Source organism: Diabrotica undecimpunctata, chromosome 3, assembly GCF_040954645.1.
Source record: "Diabrotica undecimpunctata isolate CICGRU chromosome 3, icDiaUnde3, whole genome shotgun sequence".
Taxonomy (NCBI): Eukaryota; Metazoa; Arthropoda; class Insecta; order Coleoptera; family Chrysomelidae; genus Diabrotica; species Diabrotica undecimpunctata.
The window spans coordinates 105,977,924-105,988,440 of NC_092805.1; positions in this window are offsets into that span (position 1 = coordinate 105,977,924).

Genomic DNA, 10,517 nt, shown 5'->3' on the forward strand with positions numbered 1-10,517 from the left:
TAATCTGTGCCGAACCGCCGAACGTTCAAAATTGACGGCGCGCGCAGCACGCAATGTGTTAATTTTTTGAATGACCAACAAAATTTTGAATAGCGTGGAAATTATGGAAGTAGAAAATAAAAATATAATATGGGTGGAATTTACCCCCAAACAGTACCGGTTCTTGAAATTATTTAGTACTTTAATAATTTAATGCTTTTTATTTTCTAATAATATAATTAAGTTCTAAAGGGCAAATCTATAGGGCAAGAATAGATTTCAAAAAGGAACGGAAACCTAGCTTGGGAAACATAATAAAATACTTAAGAACAAATGGCATTATTCTTTAAATCGTATATCCTTAGAAGCAGTGGCGGCTCGTGAGTAAAATTATCGGTGGGGCACTATTATTTTGAGCGGTAAATACGAAATTATGGACAACCAAAATACTCCAATCGTCAGAGACGAAAATGGCACTAAACCTCTAAAAATCATACGAACAAGCTGAATTTTGCCGAGAATATTAATTTTGGGACCCAAAAAAGATGCAAATACGTTTACCACTTTTACCCCCGGGTTTCCCCTCGCAGGGGGGTAAAAACGCAAAAAATCGATTTACACAGAATTTGTACACCGTAGAAAAAATGTTTGAAATAAAAAATGTAGCTGAGATAATTTTAAACAAAAATATTTATAAGCATTTTTTGTGTAGAATGAACCGTTCTCTTTTTATGATTCTCACGAGATCAATACAATTTATTCCTTTCATTGACTGGCCACTATGAAGTTTTGATAACTAGAGCCTAACCTTTAGAAACTATAGCATGAACATGAAATTTTAGTTTTGCGTTTAAACAACAAATGTAAGGCATTTGAAATATGCTTAAAAAACGTTGGATTTAAACTTTCACACAACAAACGGTCTAAAACATTTAAAACTTTTTTTTTCAATTACACTAGTACGTTTTTCAAAGGACAAAACTACTGCAATAATCTACAACCAAAACAGTCTTCTTAAATGAATTTTCCGTGACGTGTGATCGTTTGTAATGTAAAACATTAAATTCTCCGTTTTTTATTCATATTTCAAATGCCTCATATTTGTTACCACAACTCAAAATTGAAATTTCATGTCATAGGTTTTAAAGATTGATCTCTAAAAATGAAAAGTTTACTACAACTGGTCAATGAAAGTGATTAATTTGATTGATCTCATGAGAATCGTGAAAAATTTATACAAATTTTATTGAACATTGATTTCGCGCGTAACTGACATGTAAAATCGACGGTCGCTTCAAGCGTTGTTTCTAAAAGAACGTTTCATTCTACACAAAAAATACTTATAAACATTTTTGTTTAAAATTATCTCAGCTACATTTTTTATTTAAAACATTTTCTTTAACGATGTACAGATTCTTGGTAAATCAATCTTTTCACGTTTTACCCCCCAGCGAGGGGAGTTTTAAGGGGAAGCCCGGGGGCAAAAGTGATAAACTTTTTTGCATCTTTTTTGGGGCCCCAAAATTAATATTCTCTGCAAAATTCAGCTTGTTCGTATGATTTTTAGGGGTCAACTCTCTGACGACTGGACTAAAAAATGTTAGTAAAAGATTCTCCTTCTACTTGTAGTCGCCAACATCCGTTTTGGATGTTGGCGACCATCATGGCAATCTGTATTTTGCAAACTGCGGCTCTGAAAAGATTTGTGGTTGTTGTGTTAAACCACGTACGTAGGTTCTTCATCCAGGAAATCCTCCGCCTTCCTGGTCCTCGTTTTCCTTCTACTTTTCCTTGTAGAATTAATATTCCGAGGTATTCGAGTTTGGCTGTTTTTATTGTAGTAGTAAAAGATTACTAACTAAATTTGCATAGCAAACTTACTCATGTACCTAAGGATTTTAGTGAATGTGTATAGTCCTGGTTTATTACCTATTATCACCACTCCAATATAAAAAATTGTCTTATAAGCACCCTAAACAGTTTCTAATTAGCACTATTGTATTTTAGACGCAGGATTTATAATTATGTTCAATGCACTGTGTTTTCTAGCTTGCAAAATGGTCAATGATGAGTTCATTAAATTTTGTGGCAGTTGGATATTAATTGTTTTTACGCAGAAATGTTTTCGTCCTCTTTAGAGTTGAAAAGGATCTCTCTGCTTCTACTGTTGTCATAGGAGTTGTGCATGCAATGTTAACTAATATTATGCATTCTGAAAACAAGTCTGTAAGATTGTTTTCAACAAAGACCTCAAGCAATGGCACAAGATCACTTGTCGTTCCAAAGTCAGTCCTAGCAAATAATACACATAACTCGGATTTTAATTTGGTGGCATTTACAAATGGATAATGTTGTAAAGCAATCTCCAGTTTTTCTTCGGGAAAAGAAAGGTTGTATTCTTTAAATAATTTGAGATTGAATAGTGCCGCAAGAGTTAAAAAATGGCAGTGAATCAAACTTGGTCCTCAATAGTAACCTTATTAGATCACAAATTTCCTTCGCCGTCAAGTTGTTATTTTCCTGGGTTCGTTTCCTTTTTCCAGAAAATAAGCTTGGACTATTGTCGTCAATTATTTTCTTATCTCTGATAATTTGAATTTGATTTTTAAATTCTTGTATAAATATTTGAATTCTTGCAGGGTCTAGAGCTCTCATTTGCAGTTGATTATAAAGAATCTCAACTTGCGACATAATGTTATTAAAGAAATTTAGCCAGTTTAAAAACATTTCGTCTTTCAATAAAATAAGTAAGCCCGAAGCTTGTTGAACGGTTTGAGTGTCTCATTCCTTTCAATGATTTCTTTAAAACTATGCATACGATCGTCTTTGTTACTGAAGAATCAAGTAAAAAATATCCCCAAAATCGTTCAAAGATTTGGTTGCCAAGGGTATATTTCAAAATTAAAACTATTTGGTCTTGAACGAAAGCGTTCGTGGTCTTATCAGCCTCGATTGCCACATAAGAGCCGTTTCTACCTCATCATCATCATTTTGGCTTTACAACCCTGTGTCGGTCCTAGCCTCCCCAATAATTTTTCTCCAGTCGTCCCTATCCATCGCCTTCCTCCGCCAAGCACGTATTTCCATATTTCTCATGTCTTCATCCGTTTCTACCTCTTTGCTTATTAATCCATGAGCGACATATAACATTGAATCCAGCAGTTCGTTTTGAATAGTTTTTGATGTTTCCAAAAAGATTGTATTATTTTCGGTTAAATGTTTTTGCAATATGGTGTCAACTTGCATTTCACTTTAATGCACTCGATTATTCTATTTAAAATATAACTTTTTTGGCCACTATCTCGTTATGTTCCTTTATTGATCTTCTAAAAGCCGAATCTAACTGTGATTGAATATTTACTGCCCCTAATAATTAATATTCAATACAATAATGGATATGTTTAGAGCTAAACCTATATTGTTTAATTATCTCTGAAATATGTTTAATATAATTTACAACCCAAATCGTCCACGCTTCGTCCACTTGAGGTAAACACAATAAACACTTAAAACAATAGAAGCGATTTGTTTCCTCACAGCCGCATAACCAGTCTGCTAGCAAATAATGTTTCTCGTTGAATTTTCGATGAACAGTTCAATTACCACTTTTCCCGGCTGAATTATGTCCAATTTTGCTCTAGGAGATTTGCATTGCACGGCCGTCTCGAAAGGGCATCAGCATTTAAATGAACTCTTCCAGCCCTGTGTGCGATCTCGTAATCATATTCATGTAATCGTTCTAACCATCTTGCCATCTGGCCCTCTGGATTACGGAATTGTAGTAGCCATTTTACAGCAGCGTGATCCGTGCGAAGAAGAAACTTTCTGCCATACAAGTATTTATGGAAATGCTCGCAAGCCTTTACTACGCCTAGCAATTCTCTCCTGGTAACGCAATAGTTTCTTTCTGGTTTCGACAAGACTTTGCTAAAGTAAGCGATGACTTTCTCCTGCCCATCTTGGATTTGGAAGAGAACAGCTCCTATTGCACTGTTGCTTGCATCGGTGTCCAGCACAAATTTTCCTGCCTGTCTAGGCTAGCTTAAGATCGGTGCGCTAATCAGAGTCATTTGTAAGTGCTCGAAAGCTCTTTGACACTCTTCGCTCCAGTATATTCTTTGCCTTTTTCTGTCAACTTTGTTAATGGCTTGGAGATGTTGGCAAATCCTTTGACAATACGACGGTAATATGTACATAGGCCAAGAAAACTTCTAATTTCGTGTTTATCTCTTGGTACTAACCAAAACCTTCATTGCTGCAAGTTTTTCAGGATCAGCTATTACACCATTACTTGCTACAATATGTCCCAAGTACTTCACTTCTCGTCGAAACAAGTGATATTTCTTCGGACTTAACTTCAAATTCGCTGCCCGCATTCGTTGAAAGACTTCTGTCAGATTATTGGCATGTTTATCGAAGGATCTTTCAACTACAATTACATCATCCAAATAAACCAGGCATGTTTTCCATGTTAGACCTCTTAAAACTGCCTCCATTAATCTTTCAAATGTGGCCGGGGCATTACATAAACCAAAGGGCATAACTGTGAACTGCCAAAGCCCTGATCCTATCGAGAATGCGGTTTTTTCACGGACATGGAGCCAAACCGGTGCGGTTTGGCTTCATGTCTAATTGCCAATATCCACTTTTCAGATCGAGTGTGGAGAACCAACGAGAACCAGAAAGTGTATCCAAAGTATCATCTATTCTGTGCAAAGGATAACTATCATTTTTAGTTACCGCATTGAGCTGTCGGTAGTCAATACAAAAACGTGTTGAACTATCTTTCTTCTTTACTAGCACTACTGGTGATGTCCATGGACTGTTTGATCGTTCAATTACCCCTTGTTTGTTCATATCTTTGATGATATCTTCGGCTTCATTTCTTTTCGCAAATGGAAGTCATCTAGGTTACTGTCTGATTGGCTGAGCGTCTCCGGTATTAATTTTATGCTTTACTATGCTTGTTTTGCCATTGTCCTTCTTATCAATGGCAAAAACATCTTGAAATTCTATCAGCATAGACTTCACTTTTTTAGTTCGTTCATCATCAAGATCTTGGCACGTTTCTCATTAGTATTCATGGAACAAATCGAAGCTACGGGAACACACAGCTTTTGCCGTTAGGAACTCGGCATTGTTCACATTTTCGACCATCATTAGACTTCCCTCTCGGCAGTAACCATCAGGTCTGGTCATCAAAATTTTCCCACTATTACCGGGTATTGTTACGTCACAAGTAGTTATTAAGCTTATAACATTTCTTTGTCTTCATGAAACGGCAACTCTTCACCTCTGATCTCGAGAACTCCATCTTTGACATTCAATACAGCCCCAACTTTCCGTAGTAAATCCATCCCCAATATGAACTCGTCGGAGATCTCTGCAATTAATACTCTATATTTCACTGTGGTCTGGCCAATGGATACTAACATATTAGTCTCGCCATATGTATTAATTATCGCACCAGTTGCTGTTCTAAGCTTTACTGTTGAAATAGTTCTTCTTGCACCTGTATCTACCAAAAACGATCTACATTTATTATTGATACGACCCTCGATGTACAAGCTATGAATTCCACCGGAGGACGTAATGTTCACAGTTACTATGGGGGCTGTGTTTCTCGAGGTCGGCAGTTGCCCCTTAGTGTCGACCCGATCTAGTTTTCCTGGCTGTTGTATCATCTTATTGCAATTACGGCGAATGTGACCTACGTCACCACAATTCCAACATCTGGGCTCGCGTCTCTTCGGCATCGTGTTACGAACTACTTTTCTTACCATTTCTTCCAGACGTTCATCGTTTGGTTCGTCGCCGTCTTCAATGGTTCTTACTCGATGGGTCCGTGAAGTTTGACTAGCTGTTTCATGTTCCAAGGCAATAGCGAGGGCTTCATCTAGAACTTTCGGTCTTGATAGTTGTAAAGCTTTCTGTAATTCATTGTCTTTTAACCCATTGACGAAGATATCTACAGCAATTTCTTCCAACATGTTGTCTGGTGCCTCTGGATAAGCTAACCGCACTATACGACCAACATCTGCTTCAAACTCTTGCAAATTTTCACTTGCTCGTTGAATTCTACTTCTTAGTTGCGCCTTGTAGACTTGTTGTAGATGAGCATCTCCGTAACGTTTGTCTAGTCGAGTGAACAAGGTCTGGTAACATTTTTCTTGACCATTAGGAATCGATCTTAGGTTAACCGCAGCATCACCTCGTAAAGCAGCAGTTAAGAAAACAGCTTTTTCTTGTTCTGTCCAATGATTGGCTGTCGCAATAGCTTTAAATTGTCTAAAGTATATGGATCAAGATGACTTTCCATCAAATGGTGGCAATTTGAATCTCATATGATGTGTCGTTTCGTCTCTCGGTGATTCTTCTTTCACTACCGGATCCTAGGCTACTGTATTAACTGGTGGTAGCACTTTTGTATTAGTTATCATGCTCTCTAACTGTTTGATCCTCTCTTCTACTTTATCGAATGTTTTAGAAACTTCTTCGAATTTCTCATTGTTCTTTTAGAAGTTTCTTCCATCATTTGAGAAACATTTTCAAATTTCTCGTCGAATCTTCTAGAAACATTTTCAAGTTTCTCGTCGTTTTGTATACCTACTTCTTTAATAATTTGAGATGTTTCATCCAATCTTTTGGAAACGTTCTCGAATTTACCATCATTTTTCCTAGAAGATTCTTCAATCATTTGCGACACATTTTTTATTTTTGTTAAAACTGCTTCTTCTGCTGACTGGAACTGGAATGTCTCTGGGTCTTCTCCATTCTTGTTGAGAACAGTCTTCAGTCGTTCTTGAAGTATCTTCTTGGACTAAAGTCAGTTCGCCTGGAATATCAAGAAGAAGCAGAACTAATCTGACTTGACAATGGCAAGTGTGTGACCTTGCCGAAACGTCGCCAAAACAATGGTTTTTCTAAAAACCAAAACTATTTAACCCAGAGTCAATCTCGGAAACAACTGAAACATATATACATATATATATATATATATATATATATATATATATATATATATATATATATATATATATATATATATATATATATTATATATAAATTAACTTTACCTCTGTAGGTAAAAGAAGCTGTAGAGAAATGTAAAGAAATAGAAAGACTACAAGCCAAGCATGACAATTTTAATGTACACAAAAAGGTAAAAGAAATAACGGGTACTTTTAAAAAGAGAACACAAATGAAACTCATAGACACCAATGGAAAATTAATCATTGACACCCAAGAGATGAAGGACAAATGGAGAATATATTTGGAGACACTTTTTCAAGATCAAAGAACGGATTATAGGCATCCATTTTCAGAGAGGATGACGGGCCCGGACATACTTAAATCCGAGGTAGAAGAAGCAATAAAACGGATGAAAAGCAGAAAAGCTGTAGGGCCTGATAATATCGAAGCTGAATTTTTAAAACTCTTGGAGGATGAAGGAATAAATTGGATCACGGCTGTCTTCAATAAAATATACAATACAGGAATCATCCCTGATAAATGGCTAGAATCAGAATTCATAGCGATACCTAAAAAACAGGGGGCTAAAAAGTGCGAAGAATATCGAACAATCAGCCTAATGAGCCACATGTTGAAACTGTTTCTTAGAGTCATCCATGGAAGAATTTATAAGAAGTGCGAGGAACAAATATCAGACAGACAGTTCGGCTTCATTAACGCAGTGGGTACCAGAGAGGCACTTTTCGGAGTACAGGTACTGATTCAAAGATGCAGGGACGTTAACTGCGACGTATACGCGTGCTTGATCGACTATGAAAAGGCATTTGACAGAGTTCAACATCAAAAGATGATAAACATTTTAAAAGAAGCAGACCTGGATGACAAAGACCTCAGAATAATTTCAGAACTATACTGGAATCAGACCGCACACATGAAAATTAACGGAGAAGAAACAGATCACATAAAAATACTACGCGGAGTTAGACAGGGATGTATTCTATCGCCGTTGATATTTAATATGTACTCAGAAAAAATTTTTAACGAGGCTCTTTACGGAATAGACGAAGGCATCCTTCTAAATGGTGAAAGAGTAAACAATGTTAGATATGCCGACGACACCATGGTGATAGCAGATAGTTTAGAGGGACTTCAGAGGCTAATGGACAGAATAAACGAGTACAGTCAACAGTACGGACTAAACATTAATACCCACAAAACCAAACAAATGATTGTCAGCAAGGAGAATATAAATGGGGCTCATCTATACATTAATGGGACGCAGATAGAGCGAGTAAAACAGTATTGCTACCTGGGAACTATTATAAACGAACAGTGGAGCAATGTACAGGAAATAAAGTGCCGCATAGGAAAGGCAAGAACGGTCTTTAACAAAATGAGCGCCATCTTCAAAAGTCACAACATATCCCTGGATACAAAAATGAGACATTTGAGATGCTATGTTTTCTCTGTGTTGTTGTACGGGGCGGAGGCATGGACGCTTACAGACACCACTATTAAAAAACTTGAAGCATTTGAGATGTGGCTTTATAGAAGAATGCTGAGAATATCATGGACAGCAAGGATCACGAACAAGGAAGTTCTAGAAAAAATGAAGAAGGAACCAGAGATTGTGTTTACGATCAAACGCATAAAATTGCAATATCTGGGACACGTTATGAGAAATCAGCACCGTTACTCCCTGCTGCAGTCTATATTGCAAGGTAAAGTCAAAGGTAAGCGAGGACCCGGTAGAAGGAGAATATCATGGCTGCGGAATTTAAGAACATGGTTTAAGAAAACCTCAACGGAGCTGTTTCGAGCCGCAGCGAGCAAGGTCATGATTGCCAATATGATTTCCAACATCCGAAACGGATAGGAACCAGAAGAAGAAGAACTTTACCTCTTTGTAATTTCTACTATCATGATATCAGCAACAATGGACAAGGAATATCTACTCCCCTGCTGCTAAAGAATAGTTATGGGTTTAGCACTTTTTCTTGTATTTTAGTAGTTTACCTATCACATTTAATTTGCTTAACTTTCTTCATCTTCATAATTCATATACTCACTTTAAAGTTTTACTCTGTTCCCACACGAAACCTCTCGAGACATTCATTATTTAATATTATGTTTTCTAAATAAATACTATATGAATGTTATGATTTCTTTTATATTACTTTATTTTTTAATTAGCTGCCTAATAATGATATAACGAAAGAATCGACTTCAATCTCCTCTGATTCGGATACCTACGTCCTTGACCTTGGATGCATCCTGAATTCGGATCAACTATAGCGTGTGGAATATCCGGTGAAACGAGCGGCCGGCATCGTTTTGTCTGTTTATTAAAAACGTCGTGAAGGAACACCGTTTTTGATTAATAGACCATTAGCATTAGCTATTCAGAACGACGTTGCGCACACTGCACAGGATGTTATAAAATATCGGTTAATAAAGACTATAATTGTTCCTCATAATTGGGTTCCGTTTTAATTTGGGGATTTGGACTGACGCCCAAACACTTGACACCTTGCGAGTCAATGAGGATGTGGGTAGGAATTAGGAATTTGTCCTATCTGAAATAAATTTAGATTTTTTTTCTAGCTATATCTGTAGTAATTGAGTTTACAGTATACCAGTTGATAAGTAAAATCAGTTTTAAAAAATTTGCTATTATTGACAATTATTATAATACGGTAACAAAAATGTAAATAAGTGAATTTTTTATGAATATATGCAAGCGTTAAAATATATAAGGGATGAACTTACTAATCCTATTGTAGATAATATTCCAAAAAGCCTAAAATATTCATATCGCTCTTACTTATCTAATGGCTCTTTCTTCCATTCTTCCATTCTTTTCTAATTAAAGCACGTCGGCTTCACGTGGCAACGCCTAAGTATCTCAATTATTTTCGATGTCATCTTTTTAAATATCGTTTTTTTGGCCTTCATTTTTTCTCATTACTGGCTGCCGCAACTGTATCACTCTTGTTGGGACTGTAAGTCTAGTATTGTTTAATTTAAGAACTATCTTGGCAGTTCGTCTTGTACTTCGACTTTATTTACCACTTGTTTTATGGCGAGTTTAGTACGTATGGAGTTGATCTTCACTCATAATGTGTAAAGTGTTCTCCTTAACGTTGATTATCACTATATTCTGGTATCTCTAGGTGACTTTTTTTATTTTAATAATATCTCAAAGTATTCCAACCATTATTCCATAATATCTATTTGGTTGGTGCTGGTTAGTCGCTCACCACTCCCACTTAGACATTGTGCCTTATATAAAAATTTTTATATTCACGTTGATTTTTACTTTTTCCAGTTTTCAATCCAAATGTATTTACTTTTATATGTCGTTTCTTCTTGTTTTCTCTTAAGTTTTGGTTGACGTCAGATTGCGGTGGAAAATCAGGGTTCTTTATTGCTCTGGATAATGGATAATGCTCTTTTAGTAGTGCTAGATTGTGAGGAATCAGAGAAAGAGATTAATATAAGAAGTGAATTTTTTCCACTTCTTCCGGTCGTTTGCTCTCTCTCTCTCTCTCTCTCTCTCTCTCTCT